Genomic DNA, 23,276 nt, shown 5'->3' on the forward strand with positions numbered 1-23,276 from the left:
GCCAAGCATTGGGAAGACTTGCGTTGTAATGGATCAGCAATAGTCCTCTACCCAGATCCCTCTGCCACAAACTCTTAGAAACTTAATTAATTGCAGCAGGCATAAAATGTGTGGTTCCTTTGTTTTGTTTTTTAAGAAATGTTCACTTCAAGGTAAAAGGCAAAATCAATTAACCTATTCATGACCACAATATATGTGCTAGTTTCTCATACAGTGTACAAGTATATTAAACAATTTGAAGCACTACACCCGGGACATACAAGAGGGTTTGAAAACAAAGTATTAGTATATTCAATATTGAAAATTACACAAATAACATCAAATATGAGGGTATTACATAAAGTGCATGGCAGGCAGCGCTGACTCAATACAAACCTGCATCAATAATGACAATATTACAGCATAATGAGCAAGCCGTGTCTCATCCTATGTTTTTTAAGGTGTTGTATTATAAAAACTAGAAGTAGTTGAAGAATCTCCCTGGATCAACCTCAGCGTTACAGTCCAAACTATAATTGTAGGCATTTCGGCCCAGAAAGTGGAATTTGAGAGGGGTCACCTCCAGGACAAGATCTGGGACAATGAGGAAGTAGCTACCTTTTCCCTGCATTCCTTCAATTTCGCGGGCACTTTTGTAAAAATCGCGGCATTTTTACAAAAGTGCCGATTTCGCTGCAAACCGCGAAATCCTGGAGGGTCTGTTCAACAAGCCAGGACTATTGGCTTTGTCAATAGTTGTTAATTGGATATAATAAATAAGCAACGACTATGGCTTGTATATAGTATGGAAAAATCTTCCACTTACAGTCCTGGTGACACCACGACAATGTTGCTGCTTCTGAGTTTCAAAAAGAGAAGGGAAATCCAGAGAGAAAATGACTCTTTAAAAGATTTCCCTTCCCCTACAACGCTCACCTGGCATGACGTCATGCCGTAACTTCTCGACTAGTGAGAAGTGAGCAGTGTGAGCGTTAAAAAAATCCTTTAAAAAACTATCACCGTAGGCAGGAAGTGGGAAGGGCTCAAACAATCAAATGCCAAGAGCCAAGCACCATTCACTAAGAACACTCACACCATCCCGACCCAGTGTCCCCATCTATGTACTAACAGAACACCCCCACCATCCCGCCCCAGTGCCCCCACCCATGTGCTAACAGAACACCCACACCGTCCAGACCCACTGCCCCCATCCATGTACAAACAGAACACCCCGAGGGTCCCGACCCAGTGTCCCACCCCATGTGCTAACAGAACACCCACACCATCCAGACCCAGTGTATCCGCCCATGTACTAACAAAACACCTACACCATCCCAACCCAGTGCCCATAAATCTACTAACAGAACACCCACACCATCCCAACCCGGTGCCCCTGCCCATGTACCAACAGAACACCCACACCATCCCAGCCCAAATACACCTGTCCATGTACTAACAGAACACCCACACCATCCCGACCCAGTACCCCAACCATGTATTAACAGAACACCCACACCATCCTGACCCAGTGCCACCATCCATGCACAAACAGAACACCCACAACATCCAGACCCAGTGCCCCATCCATGCACAAACAGAACACCCAAAACATCCAGACCCAGTGCCCCCATTCAGGTACTAACAGAGCACCCACACCATCCCGACCCAGTGCCCCATCCCATGCACTAACAGAACAACCCCACCATCCTGACCCAGTGTCACCCTCCATGCACAAACAGAACACCCGCAACATCCAGACCCAGTGCCCCCGCGTCCATGTACTAACAGAACACTGACATCAACCCGACCCAGTGCCCCATCCATGTACTAACAGAACACCAACACCATCCCGACCCAGTGCCCCATACACATGTACTAAAAGAACACCCCCACCATCCCGACCCAGTGCCCCATACATGCACTAACAGAACACCCCCACCATCCTGACCAGGGCCGGACTGGCCGTAGCGGGCACCGGACAATCCCCCGGTGCACCGCAAGGGTGGTGGCCTGTTTTGGGCCCCTGGGGGTCGCTTTTGTTACAGGGCCGTTTTTGCAGCACAGCTGCAAAATCGGCCCTGTAACAAAATCAGCCGAAAAACGGCCCTGGCAAAGAGCTCGGCCGCACCCCCAAGGGGGGGGGGGGCCCGAGCACTTTGCCAGGGCCGGTTTTGGTTCCCAGTCTGGCCCTGATCCTGACCCAGTGCCCCCGCCCATGTGCTAACAGAACACCCACACCGTCCAGACCAAGTGCCCCCATCCATGTACTAACAGAACACCCCCACCATCCTGACCCAGTGCCCCCATCCATGTACTAACAGAACACCAACACCATCCCGTCCCAGTGCCCCATACACATGTACTAAAAGAACACCCCCACCATCCCGACCCAGTGCCCCATACATGTACTAACAGAACACCCACAACATCCAGACCCAGTGCCCCCATCCATGTACTAACAGAACAACCCCACCATTCTGACCCAGTGCCCACATCCATGTACTAACAGAACACACCCAGCATCCCGACACAGGGCCCTCGCGCATGTACTAACATAACACCTCCACCATCCCTACACAGTGCCGCGCCCATGTACTAACAGAACACCCACACCATCCCGAACCAGTGGCCTTGCCCATATACTAACAGAACACAGACACCAACCTGACCCAGTGCCGGCCAGCCATGTACTAACAGAACACCCACCACTTTGAAAAGCTCATGCAGGCGACTCGCGTGAGCATTAAAGACGCGATCCGATGTCTCGTACCTTATAGAAGCTTCCCCAAGTGGAAATCTCCAATCTCCACTTTAAAGAGCCTGTGCATGTGACGCGATCTGCAACCTCGTTTACAAGGTCACTGCACGCAATGCGAAAAGATCAGAGTTTTTTTTTTAAAACATCTACGCGGTATGGTAAAATACTTTGTTTTATACTTTTAAGTAAACATATCTGCGCGCTAAATCAACATGACTCACAATGCTATAGTTCCCAAGTAAACATTAACCTAACTGATAATAACCAACAATACCATTATCTGCTTCACTCTAAACTCACAAACTCTACTCTCAAAAAGAAGTCAACGAAAAACTACTCCTCTCCTCCAGGAGCAGCATCTAAAAGAGGAAGAACATACAGAAGGGGATTTATTTATGTGTTGGGAGAGTTCCATTCTGAAGTTTTGTTTTGTTGTGATGTATTTGGGTTCTTTGAACCGCTGCAGGAGTAGCATTGAAAGGTTTAATGCATAATGATAGCCTCCGGCCTTGTAATGAAATCTCTCAGAAGAGGGAGTTCCTTTGGGACTTATTACTAGTTCCCAATCTCTGGAATAATAACTACAATAACTCTCTCGGGAGGTGCAAGGGATTCTGAAGTTCGATGCTACTTGACATGGTTGCCCCACATTCAATAATTCTGGCTGCACATATATGAATCTCACCAACACAGGTCACTACGATGGTCACGTCCTCCAGGCGTACGGGTGCTCCATGGCCGGTGTGACTCCCGGCCTGAATATGTCATACACAGTTTGTGGTTGCCGAAAGAAACGAGGGCACTCCAAGATGTGTTGCAAAATTCAGTGATCTTTATTAAGAGTACAAACCACCCCACAGAAGAGCTACGTGGTCTGTACTCTTAATAAAGAATGCTGAATTTTACAATGCATCCTGCAGTGCACGCCTTTCTTTCAACGATCTCTGTGTGACACACACACACACACATTATATTATATATATATATATATATGTGTGTGTGTGTGTGCATATATATATGTGCATGTATGTATGTAATATGAACCTATATTGGCAAAAGGGTTCTGGTAACATCATAAACTGCAACGCCAAGAGCAGAGCGGTTTATAAATGTCCCCTGAACCCTGAGATGGCAATACAAGATCATATTATATGTTACTCATTATGTATTTTTGTATTACATGATTTATTAATTGATTTTAGCAGTCTTTAGAAAGATTTGGAGCATTTGTGTGTCATCTGTTTTGTACTCATTGTTTGCCTGAGACTGCAGATAAGTCTAGTCAATGTTTTGAGATATGCCAGTGCGTTGTAGGAGACAATGAGCTAATATTCAGAATATGCCTTTGTTAAATAACGTGGATAATTAGTCACATTTTAAAAGTAAAACAGCATTGTAAGGAAATTAAAAACATGTATTCTAAATGAGCTTTTCTTTAGCAGAACATTGACACAATAGAGATTTAGCAAGACATATATAAGGAAAAAGAATAAAGTGCAATGTCGCTGACAGCTTTCTGCCTTTCCAATGATTATTTTCACACACTGGGGAGGATTCATTGGTAGATGTTTGACTCCAGGATGGACCTGCCAGGGTGAGCTTGTGAGGTGTGCTGATTCATGTTCAGAGAGCAGCACTGACGTCATTCTTGCGTGCACCCAGACATGCGCGCTTCGTTCGGGTGCTCGTTTTACTCTCGTCTTCATTCACCGCACTGCAGCTCCTGGGACACTCCCTTGAAAATGGTCTCTGGATCAGGGCCGGACTGGCCGTACTGTGCATGGAGTTTTTCCCCGGAAGGCTGGAAGGGTAGTGGCAGGTTTTGTAGCGGTGGGCAGTCGATCTTGTTACTGTGGGCCGGTTTTGCAGCAGTGCTGAAATATCGATCCCCAGTAACAAAGGCAGCAGGCACGTGTTTCCAGCCTCTCGGGGGCCAGTGGAGCTTCCCCAGGGGATGGTCTGAGAAAATGGTCAGAACTGCTTTGGGTTCGTAGACCGATCCTGCTCTGGATCCTGTACAGCCCACCCTTTGCCCTGGCCACTATTCCGGCAGCTCACGTAGAGTTAAATTACCTGCACCGTCACTGGTTTAACACTCTACCTGCTCTACAACTTAAAATGGAGGTGAACTACAGCACCACGAACAAGCTCCTATGCTCCCTTCTTACCTCGATAGATGGAGTTGCTTTTGAAAATATGCCTGCATACTATGCCCTACTAGGGATTTAACCGCATAGGACAGAGATATTGCTCTATCACTTTGTCCATCCTGATGATGACCCCTTGACTCAATCAGGTAGTGAAACGCCTTCAACATTTACAAATGAACGTTTTCCTAAGAAACAGCATATAGATTACAACTTGAGCAAGATGCTATGTTACTATGGGCCATATGTAGGAAGCCCAATACCGGTCGGTAATGGCCGATTTTCGGTAAATATCCCGTTACCGACCGGTATTCAGGCTTTATGTATGTAGGGGGCACATTTCAGGATTCGGTAATTTACCGAATCGGTAAAATTACCGAATCGGTAATTTTACCGATTCGGTAAATACCGAATCCTGAAATGATATGTAGGGGGAGTGTGTGGTTGTTGTGGGGATTCGTTATTTACCACCAACTAAAAGTTGGTGGTAAATGACGAATAGCTGTAAAAAAGCATTTCTTTGCACTTTGAAGTGTGCAATGTGGCAGACATACATGCCCTTAGGGCATGTATGTGTACCACATGTGCACACATGCAGGAATCAGGGGTGCAACAGGGTGTCACTGTGACACCCTGCCACCCTTGATTGTGCTCCCCCCATTACCGAATCGGTATTTACCGATTCGGTAATGGTAACTGGCTTCCCATTGATTCCTATGGGCCTCCTGGCCTCCTGGCCCATAGGAATCAATGGGAAGCCAGTTACCATTACCGAATCGGTAAATACCGATTCTAAATTACCGACCCATTCCGAATCGGTAAATATTACCGATGGATTACCTACATAGCATTTACCACTTCATAAATACCGAATCGGTAAAATTCGGTATTTATGAAGTGGTAAATGTTAGGCTACCTACATATGGCCCTATGTCTTATTTTTACATATTTTGTCTACAGCTGCTGTTGTCACTTGATCATGTTATTCAGGTTTTATGCTTTTTTTCCACGTTCACCGTGTAGTCTTGGTCACCCTCTCTTTGAGCACCTGTGCATTGATCTCCTAGACTATTGACCATGATTCATGCTTAATGGTGCCTGGAAAATGTAAAAACTACTTCTGTATATATGCTCAATTCTCACAATTTCGTTTTTTTGTACTAATTTAGTCTTTAACAGATTAACTATCTTGCATTGCCAAATTGGCATACTTAATTATACCTGGCTAGACATGGCAGTTTTAATACAAGGAGCAGCATTGTCATTGTGAAAGCATTTTTTTTACCAGCACTGAAAGAAAGAAGAAATGCTATTTAACCATCACTGTAACTTTTTTTTGTAAGGAAAAATGTATATCTCAAATTAATTCACCTGCGTGAATTACGGTAAATAAATCACAGTGAAGACCTTTTTGGGGGGCAACACTTCAATAAGAAGGTTTGCCCAGGTAAAATTTTGTAACACCTCATTAACTATTGCTAACAACCTATAAGACACGACTAAATCCCCTTGAGATAAATTGTAAGTCTGGCCCTAACATTGTTTAAAAGTAAGAGTAACTCGGATATAAGCACTTGGATTTGAATTCAGCCCGAATAGGTGGCTTATTTATTAGTGATATTATGGAAACAGACAGCTATTTGCAAGGCAGGTTGCTGTGGTACCCTACGATCTCAATTATGGGTGTCCTAGGATTCAGAATTTATCATATGATGTAGAGTGTGATACTTTCTGCACCAAAATGTGCTTGTTCCGGTATTTACCGGGACTTTAGCCCCATTAAACTCTTTGACCTGCCGGAACGTAAAGGTGGACACATTTGAGGGCGTAGTCTCTCTTTCATCCCGTAATTATCAGTCTCGATAAACATTACACAACTTGGAACTGCAATCCCTACACAAACCCCTGTTTGCATAGGTATTGTAATTTAACAAATAGAATAAGGAAAAATCGAGGCCAAAAAGGAAAGTGAAGATAGATACACAAACTTGTTGATAAACGTATGGAAGAAAGTTCAGCAATTCCATTATTGTACTCCAACAACACACTGTCAAATCTTTGTTGAAATCCCAAACATCTCCAATTGTGGCCTTTGACTTGGCATATTTGTAAAGTAAGAGAAGGACATCCAAGTTTTGTGGCAATCCAACAGGAGCTACATTAAAGTGATATCTAGTTCACTGAATGGATGATAAGGCAAGGTCAAACTTCAAACGATTGTGCTCTCAATATCTGCCTTTAAATTTGTTTGAAGGCCCTGGAAGGCGGGCTCTCGTCCCTGTCACGGTCGCATATTTTGGACACCGCGGCTTGAATCGTTGGATAGTATTTAAAGCATCCTCTTTGATAATGCCATCCGTACCTCTCCTGGCTCTGCTCTCACTTGCACCACGCATGCAGCATGGAGCGCCTCATATCAGTCTCAAGTTTTACCCACTCCTCTGCTGGTACTACGCAGGAAAAAGATTAGAGATGGCTCGGCGTTGGCGGTAAGGAGACCAGGCGGAGACAAGAAATCGCAGTGTATCCCTATGTACAGCTGTTTTTATTTTACCTTCCCCCCTCTTTGGGCATCTTGAGAGGTGTTATGTCCTGTCAGGTTGTACAACTTGTCACAATATTACCCAACATACAAGACTTGCCATCCTCACTGGCATTCTAAATGGCCATAGCAAACGGAGTGCTGAAACTTTTCAACCACTCACCCCCAGTCAAGAGATCGCGGTTAAATCCATTGTTCTTTTACTCACCACGTCACCCCAGTTTGGACTTCGCCATATGCAAATTAGTCTTGACCCTGTTCCTCATGGGAAAAGTACATCACGCACTACCAAGCCAGGTCCTCCCGGGACCGGAAACAAGCATACTGAGACCGGTTTCGGGACATCACTTCTCATCAGCCAGGCTAGCTTGAATCCAGTGGCACAGTGAGCATAGGACCCACATCTGGGCATACCCATCCCACTTAGGGCAACAAATGCAAAAAGAACAGATGATGGACGGAGCGCTGAACAATGCAAACATTCACCCCCAGTCAACAGATCTGGGTTTATTCCATTCTTTATTTGCCTATCACACCACCCCAGTTTGGACCCAGCCATATGCAAATCAGCCTTGACCCTGTTCCACATGGGAATAGTGAAGCCCGACAAGCCAGGCCAAGTCCTCCCTGGACCGGACGGGAAACATGCATCCTGGGACCAGTTTTGGAGTATTTCCCCTCATCAGCCGTGCTAGCTTGAATCCAGTGGCACAGCGAGCAAGGGGCCCACGTCTGGCCACTCAGGGCGAACATAGCAAACACTCCAAAGATCCACATCACAAATGGAGGATCTCCTGTAATATTGAAAAACCAGTGTCGATAGAAGGGAAAAGTCGGCTTACAGTGCACCTATAAACTCCCCGAAACCTCCTGCTCCGAGACACATGTATTAAATCAAGACTTTGAGGACTGAAAGGAGGTGTGGCCATTTTCTCCATGACCAACAACTTCCAACGAGTATATGCTTCTAGAAACAATTCATTACCAGAGGATATTGGGGAAGTTGAGAGGGATATCTACTTCTTGGAGAAAGAGGAGACCTGGATATCCTAAATATCTAAGGACGGTTACTTTTCTACCTAGGTCTCTTCCAGGCAGCCTGGCTTTGCTTCACCCCCTTGGAACTGGTGCATGCTACATAGGTAAGCGTCACTCTGTACAGCAGCAAAGTAGATATTGCAAAGAGTCAGTTTTCCCTTTTCCCAATTGCAGAAGTCTGACCACAGTCTAAGTAATTAAAATAAGTTCAAGTAAGTCATATTAGCCAGATTGAGTCAGAGCAGATTTTAGAAATCCTACACGGTGCAGGTACTTTAATAGAAAAAAAACTGGATTAAATATAAATTTGTCCAGTACAGAGGAAATGAAAATTAAACAAGAAACTTGGGACATACTCATAAAAAAACAGAAGAAAAAAAAAATCAATGCTGTAGCTCTTGCGGCAGAATCCGCCACACTTATTGATAACACAGAAAACGAGCAGCACCGTAGCTGTCTGCGTCATCTTTTCCTCACCTTCCAATTACTTCCAGTGCCTTGCCGGAAAGGCGATTAGAAACCCCTGAAATAGCCGATGGAGTCCACAGCACTGGCTGTCAGACTTGATGAAATCATATTCGCCTTCATCAGAGTATATTAAGACTCAAAACAATTTATGCCAATTTACTAAAGCACTGAGGACGCTGTCAGACGGCATAAGCAGACTAGCGGAGAGCTCAACTTTCTTAAATTCATTAGGAGATGATGGAAGGAGAGATCATCCGGGTTAGTTAGCGGCACACTCTTCTGTCCCCCCACCCTCATCATGCGGCTGTCAGGCCTAATGCAATCAAGGAAGCCACCAGGCTGGAAAAGAGACGCAGTCTTATCAATTTGCCAATTTACTCGCGGGTCGCTGGTTCGCAAGAAGCCAGCTGTGTCGGAACAACAGCAATATAACTTGTCAGGATCCATGACCCGTCCTTCTCGCTAGGTCAGGACGGCCACTGGAAAATGTGTTTTTTGACAGCAACAAATTTAGCGATAAACACTGGAGAATTTCTTGCCGTTCCAAATACGGTCAAGTGCTTCTCGGTGGAAGCAGTTCAGGCAATGAGAAACTCTCCTGGTGAGATCTTCTCCCTGAAATCTCAGGGAATCATTCAGAAACAACATAATTCAGACTATGAGTGTGGTAAGCGTGTTCTGATGCGACCACCTTCCCCCAGAGGAATTGCATTACCGACCAGGTTGTGTTGAATGAAGGCATTCCCATTATTAGATCATCACTAGTCTCCACCATTCCCGCTCACTCCACCCTAGCATAGTCTCCGTTTAGCAGAACATTCCTTTGCATATTTCATGGTCCTGGGCGTTCTGTGTTCTTACAGAAGGAACATCTGAAAGGAACATAACCTTTCCACGCAGCTAGGCTTTTACTCATGCTAGAATTGATACCAGTCATAAACGTGTTCACCTCCAACACGCCTGCGCAGTGTCCTGACCTGCCCCTTCATTTACCTTGCTTCCTGCGCACTCAATCCTGGTGGGAGAAAGAACACTATAGAGGGCTTTGTGGCACGGAGCGCCCTCCACGTAAAGGGACCGTCCATAGTATAGATGGTTATTGCTAGTGATTCAGAACAAGGTAAAGAGATTTTGTTTTCATTTTATGATGGCAAGAGGGCACCCTTATAAGGAGAGGCCGCTTCTCTAAAACCGTGGTACCTCACTCTTTTTGGAAGTAATTCTTTTAATGAGAATATTACCCTTCTGCCTCTGATTCTCGCTACAAAGAAGCGACTGAACAGCTGTGTGTAGCCGCTACAATCCAGGCGAGTTTGGTCCTCTGTATCTACATACCCTCTTCAATATCCTCTCTCTACATGTCCAGAACTAGCCAATGTGTGCACCTCATTCAGGTCCTGCAGAACTCAGACTCCGCCCCAAACCATTTTATAGCGCCAACAAGGAAAGACGCTATAGTTGAGGATTACAAAGGAGTCTTCTGGAGAGTTTTAGACTATGGGGCAAAGGTTATGGGCCCCTGGCTGTCCTCTGGGACCTTCGGGTTCTGGTCTCCTCACTATGATTATGCTGAAGGTCTCAAGAACATGGAACAAAGGTGCAAAGCAGAATGATACAACACAAGTGTTATCAAGTATGTGGTGGGGTGTCCTAACTGTGTCATGCCCTTTAGACCCCAAAACAAGGCTCAAACAAAAGACAGACGTGTGCCAGTTTTTACAAACAAGGCCTCATTTAGCATCATTTGATGGCAAGCAATAGATGATGGGCGCAGGTGAAGGCAGTCTGGCCGTTGACATATACTGAACCATCCACCCCGGCCGCGCCGTGGACCTCAGCCTCCACACAGCTCTCCACAGGTACAAGAGCAGCAGCCGCTCTGCACCGAGGACAGCGAGAAAAGACCACAATGGGCCAGGCTTGGCTCAGGCCTCAGGGACGCCAACACAGTGATATCGCTTCATTTATGCATTAAACAAATCTGAAAACATTACTCAGGATCCGAAGAGTGAGACCGAAGACACCTCTTCAAAGAACTCTACACCACAATCCATTAACCCTCCACAACCCGGCTGCCTCTCCTCCTACGGGCTCTATATGCTGGTCTTTGATACTCTACAGCACTCTGCTGCCTATTGGATACGTTTTTATTATAGAAATACCATATACATACATACATACCTGGATACATACATACATTCATTCCGGAGAGATTCGAGTGGGAAAATTGCTACGTATTCCGTAAGACGCTCAGGTTCAGGGAAACTAGTGTTTTTCGATAGGGACCTACAAACTCCAGCTCCCCTAGTCCCCTGAAGCATGCTTTCAACTGGATGAATGCTTAACTTATGGAGACCAGGGTGTGGGCGTCTGACAGTTGGGGAGTGGAGGCCACTGGTGGATGGTTAAAAGCTCAGATTATGGTCATAGCGATGGAAGGAGTTAAAAATGCCACTGCCATGTAAAACAGGTGATGGGGGGAGAGGATGCACCTAAGGACAGGGTCGGATTGGTAAGGCGGGCACTCAGGAAATGGCCGAAGGGCCAGTTGCTGAGATCTAGCTGTGGGCTGCTTTTTTGGGCAGCCTGGGGGCTGTCTGTGCTGTTAGGGTGCCGCCAGCGGCCCAGTGGGTGCCTGAGTGGCCTTTCTAGAGGCGATGGGCGGAGGCATCACTCCTTTTCTCTCGCTGGGCCGGCCCATTATTCTATGCTGGTTGAGCGGGGGCAGCGGGCCTGAGCAGCAGTGGCCTCACTTGCATTCATGCGTGGCTCAGCAGTGTGAACTAATCTGTGCATTTTTTTTTTATCTAAGTGAAGTTAATAAAACATGCCCCCCAAATGTGGGCCACTTTATTTTGGTGTGCCCGGGCCGATCATTGATCCCAATCCAAGCCTGCCTGAAGACCAATGTCAAAGAAAGGGGTGCAGAAAGTGCCACTGTCGGCACACTTGTCCCTCATACACGAGTACCGAAACCCCCTCTCCCTCAACAAACGCTCTGCAGATTTGAAGCACCGACTGCAAGGTAGCGCCCCAGGTTTTATTGTGCAGAGCGCATCGCGCGGAATTCTTGTAATACACAAAAGTCAAGCTCGCAAAGTGCGTTCGCGAGAAGGCCCTGTGCTTTTTAGAATGAGTCTGCCCCCTGCGGGTCACGGCGGGCACTGCAGGGAGCTCCACGCCACAGGAGGGTGTGTGCGGCAGAGGGGAAGCCGCGGAATGAGACGAGCATGCCGGAGTGGGAGGAAGGCTGGCAGCTTCAACAGCGGTCTGTTTACGCGAATGCAGTCAGGAAAAAACACCAAGGAAAGAGAGAGAAGTCAGACAGGGCGAGGCAGCTCGTGCACAAAGCCTTCCTGTTTATGCACTGTCCAACAGCCAGATTTGCTGTTTAATAAGAGGCATTTAAATAACCAAAGACGGCTCCGAACACCAAACATCCATGATGCAATATTAATGACGGCAAAAGGTCAGGCAGCACGGCGGCTGTGGCAAGATCCCAGATCGTGACGACACCCTGCCTGATCCTCAACAACTCACTGTTGACACACAATATTTTAGCCAACCATTCAAAAGGGGAAGTGTAACCCGAGGGCCAGCTCTCCCGCCTCCCTCAGGCTTCTAAAGTAGACCTGTCATTTCCATTCGTGAGACGCTCCATGGGGTGTCTGAACCTGCGAGTTCAGTGACGTCTTAGAGTTGTTTCCGTCTCTTGGTGCTCCTGGAATTGGAAAATATATATATTCCGGGAACAAATAAATTGGGGGTCAAGGTGTGGCAGAAGAAAGGGGGTGGAGTCACGAGAGGCAGAGCTTGAAAAGCACAGCATGGCTGCAAACTCATGCATTTATTTTAAAAAATGCTGCAAAGAATTTGACAACAATGACAATTAATCTGTAAATAGCGTCCTTCATTGGTCACAAAGAGGCTGCTTTGCAAAATAAATTACAGAGTTAGGATACCGGCTGCGTAGATCTTTGTGTACCCAGAAATTCTGTGGGGATAGGAGTAAGATAACCCCCTGGTGGTTAATGCAGTTCTGGGTTTGTCCAGCCACAGTTTGACTCGTATTGGAGCATAGATGGTTAATGTGCCTGCTGCAGAGCAGACAGTGTAAAATGCAGATCTGTATTTTATGTAGATGGGTAAGTGGACAACTGCTTTTGACACTGGGATCATTCTGTTACTTCCAGTTTATAAGTGGCAATCCTTCTAATGTAGCACATTGATCCATTTACCAGCATCAAGGAACTACATGTACATTGTAAGTCATGGGTTTACATCCTTATAGTTTCTTTCTCAATCTGTTATTCTCTAGGCCCGATTCACAAAGAGCCTCCACACTTGTGGCGGGGGTTCCGCTATCGTGGTGGAGACTTCACAGTTGTGGCGGGACCTCCGCAATGATAAACTGCAATGCGGAGTTCCCGCCACTAGTGCGGAGACTCTCTGTGAAACGGGCCCTAAGATTGCAAGGAAGGGTTCCTTTGGGAATTGAAAAAGTCAACCCGAATGTTGGACTTGGCCCTTTTTTGCAGGGTCATCCCTGAACATTTTGCCTTCCTCCTGGTATTTTTTCGGACCTGGTGTTTGGGGTTTTAGGACTCGGGGCACTTTATCACTGCTGTCCAGGGTAAAGTGTGTGCGCTCTCTATGGTAAACATGGTAAGATTGGTCTAAACCTGTCTGGCATGTTTAATTTACCTATCAGTCCCTTGTAAAGTGGTAGCACATATACCCTGGGCCAGTACATTAAATGCTAATTAGCAAAGACTGAGTAGCCAGGGGATTACATAGATTAACACTTTGTATATTTAAATTTTATATACTTTGTTAATTTTTAGTAATACGATTCATTTTTTTTTTTTTAAATATATTTTTATTGCAGGAATCAGTAAATCGTTACATAATTAACCAGCATAATATAACAAGCAAGATCAATGAGACACACCCCTCCGTCCCCCCGCCGTAAGTTTCTTACACAGCCATTCAGCCCACAACCCTAGGGTCGGGCGGTGAAATTCAATGGGGGCTCAGAAGGATGTCGAGGCCGGTCCGGATGATCCACTGTCCTTCATCTGCTTTTCCAAACAAGCCTATAAACCCAGAAAGAAAAACCCCACCCTCAAAACGCTACGAACCAAAGAGAACCCACCCAGCCCCGCCATCAGCGCACGGCAACAACCTCAACAGGATCTGCTAAAGGACCCATGGGGAAAGCAACAGAATTAGTAATACGATTCATGTGATATTTGCTACTATATTTCTACATATGTTCTGCACTAGCTTGGCTTCCAATAAAATCTTATTAAATACGAGTCTACACTTCTTGCGTGTATTTGCTTCAGTAGAAGAAGAGGGGAAATCAAGAAAGTATCGGTGTTCTCTGGCAGGTAATGTCTGTTCCTTGAATGCGTTCCTTCCAGGTGAGTTTGGGAGAGGTTCAGTGGCTGCCACCTGTCTGCTTCCCGCACTCCACCTGCACAGCCTGGGGTCTAAGGGAAACCCACCCAATGTGGGCAAGACCATGGAGGATGGCTGTGACGTGTCTAATGTGAATGCCTGAACAATCTTTATGGGTTCCGGAGTAATCACCGAAAAAGCACTTCAACACCTCATCAGGGGTAGCAAGCGCTATATAAATGCAAACCTTTTCCCCTCTTCTATCCCGCCGCTATCCTTCTCAACCCAAATAACGAACTAACATATCCACCACTCAAACTACTTTCATATTTCACTTTACTAATTCACCACTAATCATTTATGGGTTCCGGAGTAGCGTGCTGGTCGCCGAAAAAGCACTTCAACGCCTCATCAGGGCTAGTAAGCGCTATATAAAAGCAATTGCAATACAATACAATCTGTGTAACCAGAGGGATGGCTCCATTTTGTGATCCCAGAGTCTTCTATTTCTGTGTTTCTGAGGTATGACGATACGTAAACCCAGAAGGCTTTTGGTCTGTTACCTGAGAGATAGCTGTGCTTCCTAAAGCCTGACCGTATGTGGTAGCTCTGCTCCCTGAGGCATGAGCTTGAGATAATTATATTGCCCGAGGTCTCCATACTCTGGGAGTAGAATAATTTCATAGTCCACGGTTGTACATTATTTAGCATTAATTCTGCTACCTGTGGTTTGAACACGTCAGTCCTGTGTAGCTCACGAGAAGACTTTGATCTCCACTCTAAGTGCCACCCGAGCAGGGTCGGAAAGGGAACCCAAAGCAGCCCTGGCAGATTATGCCAGACCAGCCTCCATACGGTGCATAGTGAGTGAGCGAGCAAGCCTGACAACTGGATGGGGGATTGGGGCAGGGTTTTCCCCCCTCAGTGCCCCCCCAAGAAAATTTTGAGGAAAAAATTGCAAAAATTGTGCATTCTGCAAAACATATTTCATTATATTTTCAATTGTATTACTTTTTAAAGCCAAGGAAAAGATGACCTTACAGTGAATCAGGATACGGAAATCTTTATTGGGGCTCTTCAATTATTCGGTCATTATCACCCTCCGACAGTGCCTCTCATCTCTCCGTAGCCCCACTCTCACATGTATTTCATTTGTTTCGTAGCGCTGCTTAAACAAGTGTAGGGTGTTGGAGCACTTTACATCACACCCACATACAGAGACAATGAATTATACATGTATAAATCAGTGTATAGAAAATGTTACATAAGGCAAAAAGGACTACAAGGTGTAGGATTCAGGTCATCCATTCTGGTCGACATTTTTTAAGAGCGCTTGGTCTGGGGAAGCACAAACTCAGGATTCAATCAATTCAATTAAAACTTTATTCGGATACAAAATTTGTAACCATAAAAGTATACAAGAATTAAAAACAAAGTTTTAAAATTTAAAAAGTTCAAGTAGATCATGGAAGAGTTAATATGCATTGATTGTAAATACAACAGGTATATAACACATAATTACTTTTAATCTATGTCACAGTTACAATCTAGCGATTTAAGAAAGGTCATAGTTTGCACGATATTTAACACAAGCTTTTAAAAAACTGGATATTAAAAAGATGCTATGCTCAGTGTCCAAACGTTGTAATGCAAGAAGGGCCGGGCGACACTGGCGTAAGCCTATGAGTTTTAGTAAAGGTAAAATCCAATTATGACGTGGAAAATCATAATAGCTACAAAAAAGGACTACGTGCAATAACGATTGTTCAGATTGACCATCACAGGGACAAGGAATTAATTTTCTGGACCAATCTTTTGTCTTCGGGAAAGTAATCAACCGATGGAAAGTGTTAAACCGGAATCGTGTTAAGAGATATTTTTCATAATAGTTGGCACTGGTTAGTAAATATGGCTGAATTCCAAATGAGACTTGTACAGCGGCAAGATGGAGATTTGTGGGCTTTGAGATCTCTGATGTTAGGCGAAGCTCACGTAAATGAGATAAGCACGCGGTTTTCAAATTTTTGCGTGAAATGTCCGCTGAAGACTCAGGGAGTATGAAAAGAGATTCCAGGTTTACATCTCTCAGAAATTTATGAACATACAGCAGCCACGAAATATTTTTCCAACCTTCTAAGGTGAGACAGTCAGAAATAAGCTGCCGAGTCAGTTTGCATTCTGGAGTAACCCAAAGACGATGCCATAAAAGAATTGGTTGGATTGCAATAAGATCCGAAATATAATCCTCCCCCAACTCCATGTGGCAACCGTAAATTGGTGAACTTTTGGGAGCGGCCAAAAGGTACCGCAAGAAAGCATTTTCTGTTTTTTGGATAGGTTCCGTGTCGATGTAACCCCAGACCCCTGCCCCATACATTGCCACTGGACGGCACTTGGCCCTATAAATCTGAATCAACTCCCGAGAAGGGCGCTGGCCTAGTTTTTGCGCGAATGTGACCAAAGCTGTTGTAGTCCTGAGGAGCCCCAACTTTCTGGCCTGGAGGGTGGGACCCCAACTAGAGGTATTGTCTATCAGAATACCTAAATAGGGGTATGCAGTAGCAGTCTCCAGGATGGTATTATTTATCTGGATACTGCCAGAATGTCTAAGGCGTTTCCCCAGATGCATGGCAAACGTTTTCTTTATGTTTACTTTTAAGTCAAGGGCTGACGTGAAGTCACAATATCTATCGAGGAGAAGTTGGAGTTGGCGTGGGGTCCTGGCCATGATCACCGCGTCATCCGCGTAAAGCAACGCGGGTATCGAACGGTGACCAATCATTGGTAGGTCCTGGCTTCCTGCCAACATCGCAGCTTCTAAGCCATTTGTATATAGATTGAAAAGAAAGGGGGCCAGTACGCATCCCTGTCTGACACCCTTAAGTACTGGAAATGATGCTGTGACTTCCCCCCCCAGACCGTACCGTACTTTAGCTGAGGCCCCTGAATAAAGATTCCGAATAAAATTCACCAGAAGAGGATCTATCCCCATGGCCAGAAGGAGTTTCCATAGCTTACTATGGGAAACGCAATCGAAGGCCGCCGATAAGTCGACGTATGCTAAATGCAACCTCCCCTTTTTAGCCCCAATGTATTTACCTATCAGTAGGGAAAGGTTTAGTGCCTGCTCCACCGTCCCAAGTCCCTCTCGAAAGCCATACTGGAGGTCGGAAACCACTTGGTTGCTTTCAGCCCAATCCTGGAGTCTTTTAAGAAGTAGCCGATCCATCACCTTGCCGGTAGAATCCAAGAGGGAAATGGGTCGGTAACAGGCAGGACTATTACGGTCGCCCTTCTTAAAAATAGGAAGAAGAATAGAAGTTGTCCAGGACTCTGGTGGGCCGATTTTAGTGGCTGCTTCAAAGACCCTAGTGAGAATTGGGGACCATAATTCTAAGTTGTTTTTGAATAGGTCCACAGGAACCCCATCAGGACCAGGGGCTTTGCCACATTTAGAGGCCTGCAACGCCATAAGTACCTCATCGTGGCCAAAATGAAGGTTAGAATTACGGGGGGGAGAAGACCTACTATAGTTTTGGGTAAGCCGTGTCCCTATGCTATCTGAGGGGGGCTCTGGCATAGAATCATCCGAAAGACCAAAGATCCTTGAGAAATGATCAACCCATGCTGCCTCACCCACTGCTACCTCGATCCTTGGGGTCTCTTGTTGGTCAGTCAAAAAGGGAGTTCTTACTATTTTCCAGAAAGTGGCCGAATCCATAAGAGAGCTACTCTGATGCAGCTCGGCCCATAATTCCTTCTTGATATCAACCTTGCAGGATTTTAGTGCTTGCTTATAACATTTTCTTAATCTTTTCACTTCCTCGCTATCCCTAACGGTATTAGTAAGAGCTTTCTTCAGTAATTGATGTGAGCGCCTTGTTGCAGGATTAAACCAACCCTTTTTTGTTTGATTTGTGCCCGTCGTTTTACGGAACAACTCTCTCTTAATTTCAGATGTAATGAGAGAGAAACTATCCAGTACCTGACCGGGAAGGGACTGCAAATTTAAGCACGTTTCGATATGCGGGAGTATGCGGCTCAAGACTGCTGAAGTAGTCTTTTCGGCATCAACTTTACACCATTTGATCGCATACCCGTTCAGCTTATTTACCCTTAAAGTGTCTTGTATTAAGAGAGTTTGCTTACTGGGTGGTACTAACATATCCGGGATAGCGATAGCGAGAATGTTAGGAAAGTGGTCGCTGCTAGGATCGATCCCAGTTCGAACGCTACGTAGCTGATCTTTGGAAGCTTGGGAAACCAGAACATAGTCAATCAGACTAGTTAGTCCCCTGCCATTGAATGTAGGAGTGAAAGGAACTGGGGGGGGAAGCAAGATCGTTAGTAAATCCGAGATCTAAATTGAATATTATCTCGGTCAGATAATTCCCTAGTTTAGTATGAGGGAAATGCGTTACATTGTAACCTAGGTCATCCACAATACCACAGATGTTAGAATCACCTCCCTTACAGAGGTTAAGATTAAAATCTCCACCCCAGACTATGGAAATACTGCAATTAGAATGGTTAAGACGCTCTTCTAATAAGAGTCGATAGATATTTTCCAGGACTGGAAGTATGTCCTTAGGGGTCAAATTATTATAAAAGTTAACTATATAGAACAACTGTGTTTTGTTGAGTGTTATCGAAAGGATCTGGCAATAGGGATTGGTATTAATAACTTTGATGTCTGTGGTTAAAAGTTCATTCGAGAAATAAGTTACCAGGCCACCTTTCGCTCGCCCACATGTAGATGGTTGGGCAAATGAGTTAAAGGTTTTGTAACCTTGCAGGTGAATAGGTGCTGTCAGCCAGGTTTCCTGCAGGCAAACAATGTTATGCTCCCTGATGACGGAGAGCCAAGATGGATTGTCTGCCTTAGAACGTAGTCCTGCAATGTTCCAGAAAATAAATTTGAGAGAAAGGTCGGTGTTAACTGGACCCCCCCCCAGAAGGAAGATCGTCGACTGGAAATTTGATTTTGGGGGAGAGGGCGGAGTTAACCGAACCCACCACAGATAAAGTAACGCCACCAGAGGGTTTTGTCAAAACCTTTGGGGAATCTAGGTCTAATTGGCAATCCAGTGTACACTGGGATGTGGATTGATGGACCTCCATAGGCCTACTAACAGAAGGGAGCTGAGGTACTTGGTTTTCATTTTCAAGAAGTGAACGGGACGGACAGACTGGGGACTGCGTGGATTGAACCAGTCAGTCATTTATGTCCAGGCCTGATGGATAGTCAAACCTATAGGGAGCTAAAAAAGGTTTATGACCGTAAAATGGATTGAAACCATTAAAGGAATTGATGTTAAACAAACCATTATTACGGCTATACCTAGAACGCTCATTAGGGTAGCTAGTTAAAACTCAGGATTCAAAACCCAACACAGTGGTTAGTGTTGACTTTACTAATAAGAATGTATTTCTACCTAAATAAACCCTTTTTGGCAAAATTAGAAAAATGAAAGACTGGGAAAAAACATAACTTTCGACCCTAGATTACGATTGTAACTTATGAACTGCACAGTAATAAAAGGATCTCTGTGACTAAAGCGCTGAGCTGTGCACATAAAATACTGGTGTGAGGTCTGCACAGTACACGCTCTTGGAGGCTACCTTAGATGAGTCAAAACTGCTATTAGACAAAACTCCGACCAGCAGGTACATTAACAAACACAGTTATCTTGGCACTTTTATTGTTGCCTGAAAAATGCTGGATACACAAGGAACTCCACAGTGCATTTAAAGCTGCAGCACTGTAACAAAAGAGGCCCCAGTAACAAAAGCAGCCCCCCCCTTCCAGCCTCCCGGGGAAACGCCCAATGCCCGGTCTGGCCTGTCCAGCCTTTCACCCGAGGGGCACCTTTGCTGTCTCCATATCGGTAAGATCGCTGTAGCTATGCTTCATGAGGCCTTAGCTTGTCGTTTTTTGCCACCTGAGTGATAGCCCTGATGTTTAAGCCATAGGATGCCATGTTCAAATCCACTGTTTATTTTGGTAGAGCAGAGGTGGGGCAAGGGAATGCATTTCTTAAAATCTGAGCTTTCATCAATACCATTTGGAAGCCAGTAAGATTTCAGAAAGCTCCATTTTTGATGCAGATATTCTGTGATTTACAGGTCAGAAGTTGGAGCCCCGATAAGGGTGATCCAGATTTTCATCCTATTAATGTAGACCAATTGAGTACCATTAAATTGGGCAAGAGTAACTACTTGTCATTTACAGCACACACAAATAGCAGACATCTAGTCTGAAGTGCTATGTAAAGAAATAATTAATCTTGATATCACCCCCCTTTAGAACTCCCGAGTTTACTCCTGCCCTCCCTCTGTAAATGCATAAAACGTGTGTACATTACTGCCACAAAACCAAACCAGGAAGATTCTGCTTCGATTTATGCCCGAAAAACTAAATATGAAGTTCATGCCAAGTCACAATGGAAAGGTACTCTAATCCTAAACTACATTCATGGGGGAAAAAAAAACTATCTTTCAACAATTCATACAACTTGCTAAATGTTCCACATCAGGCGTAAACGAACATAATTCAAATGTATTTCAAAATTGTTTTAGATCTACTTTTTTGAATCTGCTTATACCAATCCAAAGCATTATTAATTCGAATGTTATGCTTCTCTTTCGTTTTTCATGCGTTTCACTATTCTGTCGTCTCCTTTTCACTTCATTCTTTCTTCAATTTCTTTTTTAACCATCTTGGCCCTTCTAACTTCTTTTTTCCGTTCACGTCACCTGCATTTTTTTTTTAGTGTTTTCTCCTCTTTATATTTTTCCCAGGTGGGAATACCCTTGGTAGCCCACCTCCCAATTTTCGTTTTTCCTTTCACTTTTCTCTCATTCTTGCTATTCTGTCTTACTCCTCCTCTCTGTTAGTCTATCGCGTGGTGCCCCCTTTTCACGTCTATGCTTACGTTTTTAATTATTTGAAAATAGTACTAGTTGGAATTTATGAGCCATGCGAACGTTTATTTTTGGTACCGTCAATTAAGATTTGTCAAATTTCGAAGTGATATTTTGGAATTAGTGGGGTACCATCTCAGGCCCCACACTGTCAAGCAGTCCTGACTTTAGAGGTAAAAGCCCTGTGCGTCCTGGTCTCCTGTCTGTTCTCCATGACACACACAAACTCAGTCATCCGTGTCGGCTGAAAAGTGTTGAGTGGCTCAAGTTGTCACATAACATGAAAGCACTCAGCAGCCATGTGAACTTCAGCATTCCTGGCTGCTGGGTTCCAATAAGAAAGAAAGCGGCCTCAGCAGGGGCTGGCCTCCGCAATGTCAAACAGGCCAGGCGAACACTTCTCCGCTTGGATTATACAACAAACGAGTCCACCTCACTGGTGCATGGCAGCCAAGCCCCGGAAGGATGCTCTGAGGGCACAGGAGCCCCCTGCCGCGAGAGAATCTTCTAGATGAGTCAAGGGGGAGGGTCCCTGAGCCTAAGATGAAATACCCATAGATTCTTTGCAGACCCGCCGGTTTGACAGACAGCTGGCAGCCAGGAACGCTGAAAAGCTTGGCCAGCCATGCATTAACTTGCATACTAAATGCAATGCTTAGGACCTTACCGTTTTTTTTTTATTAATCAACACCACATCTAAAAGCCCTGTATCATTCATCAAGAACACAAACTTGCGTTAATAAATAATGCTGTATTCAGTGGTCTCAGTGTCCATGACAAGGCGCTACGCAAGGTTACTTGTAACACTGCCTATGTCATTTGTCACTCCAAGGGGGAGGCCGGTGGCACTGCCTTTGGAGTGCGGCTTATGGTTTGCTTGGCTGCTGTGAGTTAGGATTCACATAGCTACCCGAACTAGTTAATGTCAGGGATTTGGGGTTTTAATTTGCAAGCATAGACGAGGTGTAACCGTCGCTTTTATGCATACATATGACAGTGGAAATCGATGCGGCCGAGTAATAAACATCATTTATAAACACACATTCACACATTCATTACTACAGTGCACAGTCTCACCAGAATACAGCAAAATTGACATTAGAAAACCTCTGTTCATTGACTGACAGATTGCATGGTGCAATGGTTTTACACTGGGAGACAACTCCGCTTACATTAACAAGGCCTCTTAAATATCATTTTTACCTCGCTGCAGGAATTTAACCTCATGTAGCTGGGATTTTTGTTATTTAAAAAAAAAATACATATGATAAAACATTCCATCGCATAAGCCATAAATGCAGATCTGCAGGATGTAATAAGCTACTTATTTCCATTGTCAAGTGAGAGAAAGGGCAGCGTGGCCTACTCAAGGCTTTGGCTATTGCGATCAAGGCCCCTCCCCACACTCCACAATGGCGACACATGGCACGTTACACTCTGGGCATCAGCATATACACTTTATGACTGAGGCTCAAGTCCTAGGTGAAATTTAGAACTCTAAGCGAACAGATCCAAACTCCTATAGTAGAATTACATGCATTATATATTATATCTGTGCCACGAGGCCATACTAAAGGTGATAAATGGTACATTACACTCAGGGCATCAGCATATACACTTTATGCCTGTAGCTCATGTCCTATGTGAAATGTAGGACGTGTAAGGGAACAGATGCAAACTCTTATAGTAGAATTCCATGTATCATATCTTGTATCTGTGCCACGAGGCCAGGCTAAAGGTAATACATGGCATATTACACTCTGGGCATCAGCATATACACTTTATAACTGTAGGTCAAGTCCTATGTGACATTTAGAACCTCTAAGCGAACAGATCAAAACTCCTATAGCAGAGTTACATGCATTATATATTGTATCTGTGCCACGAAGCCATACTAAATGTTGGCGGTGCGCTATAAAATGAGAGTAATACAAAATTCCAGACAGGTGTGTGCTACAGGTGGGCAAGAATGCTGCTACGCACACATGGACGCCACTGTGGGTGGAAAGCAGGCCTT

The 23,276-nt window shown here is 44.9% G+C and overlaps 1 protein-coding gene across 2 annotated transcripts in view; it reads right to left on the reverse strand.

The window, feature by feature from the left end:
- The window catches only part of LARGE1 (LARGE xylosyl- and glucuronyltransferase 1), a 998,660-nt gene that overhangs the window by 738,456 nt on the left and 236,928 nt on the right, over positions 1 to 23,276 (reverse strand). The gene's annotated exons all lie outside the window — the stretch shown is intronic.

Source organism: Triturus cristatus, chromosome 4_1 (genome assembly GCF_964204655.1).
Source record: "Triturus cristatus chromosome 4_1, aTriCri1.1, whole genome shotgun sequence".
Classification (NCBI taxonomy): domain Eukaryota; kingdom Metazoa; phylum Chordata; class Amphibia; order Caudata; family Salamandridae; genus Triturus; species Triturus cristatus.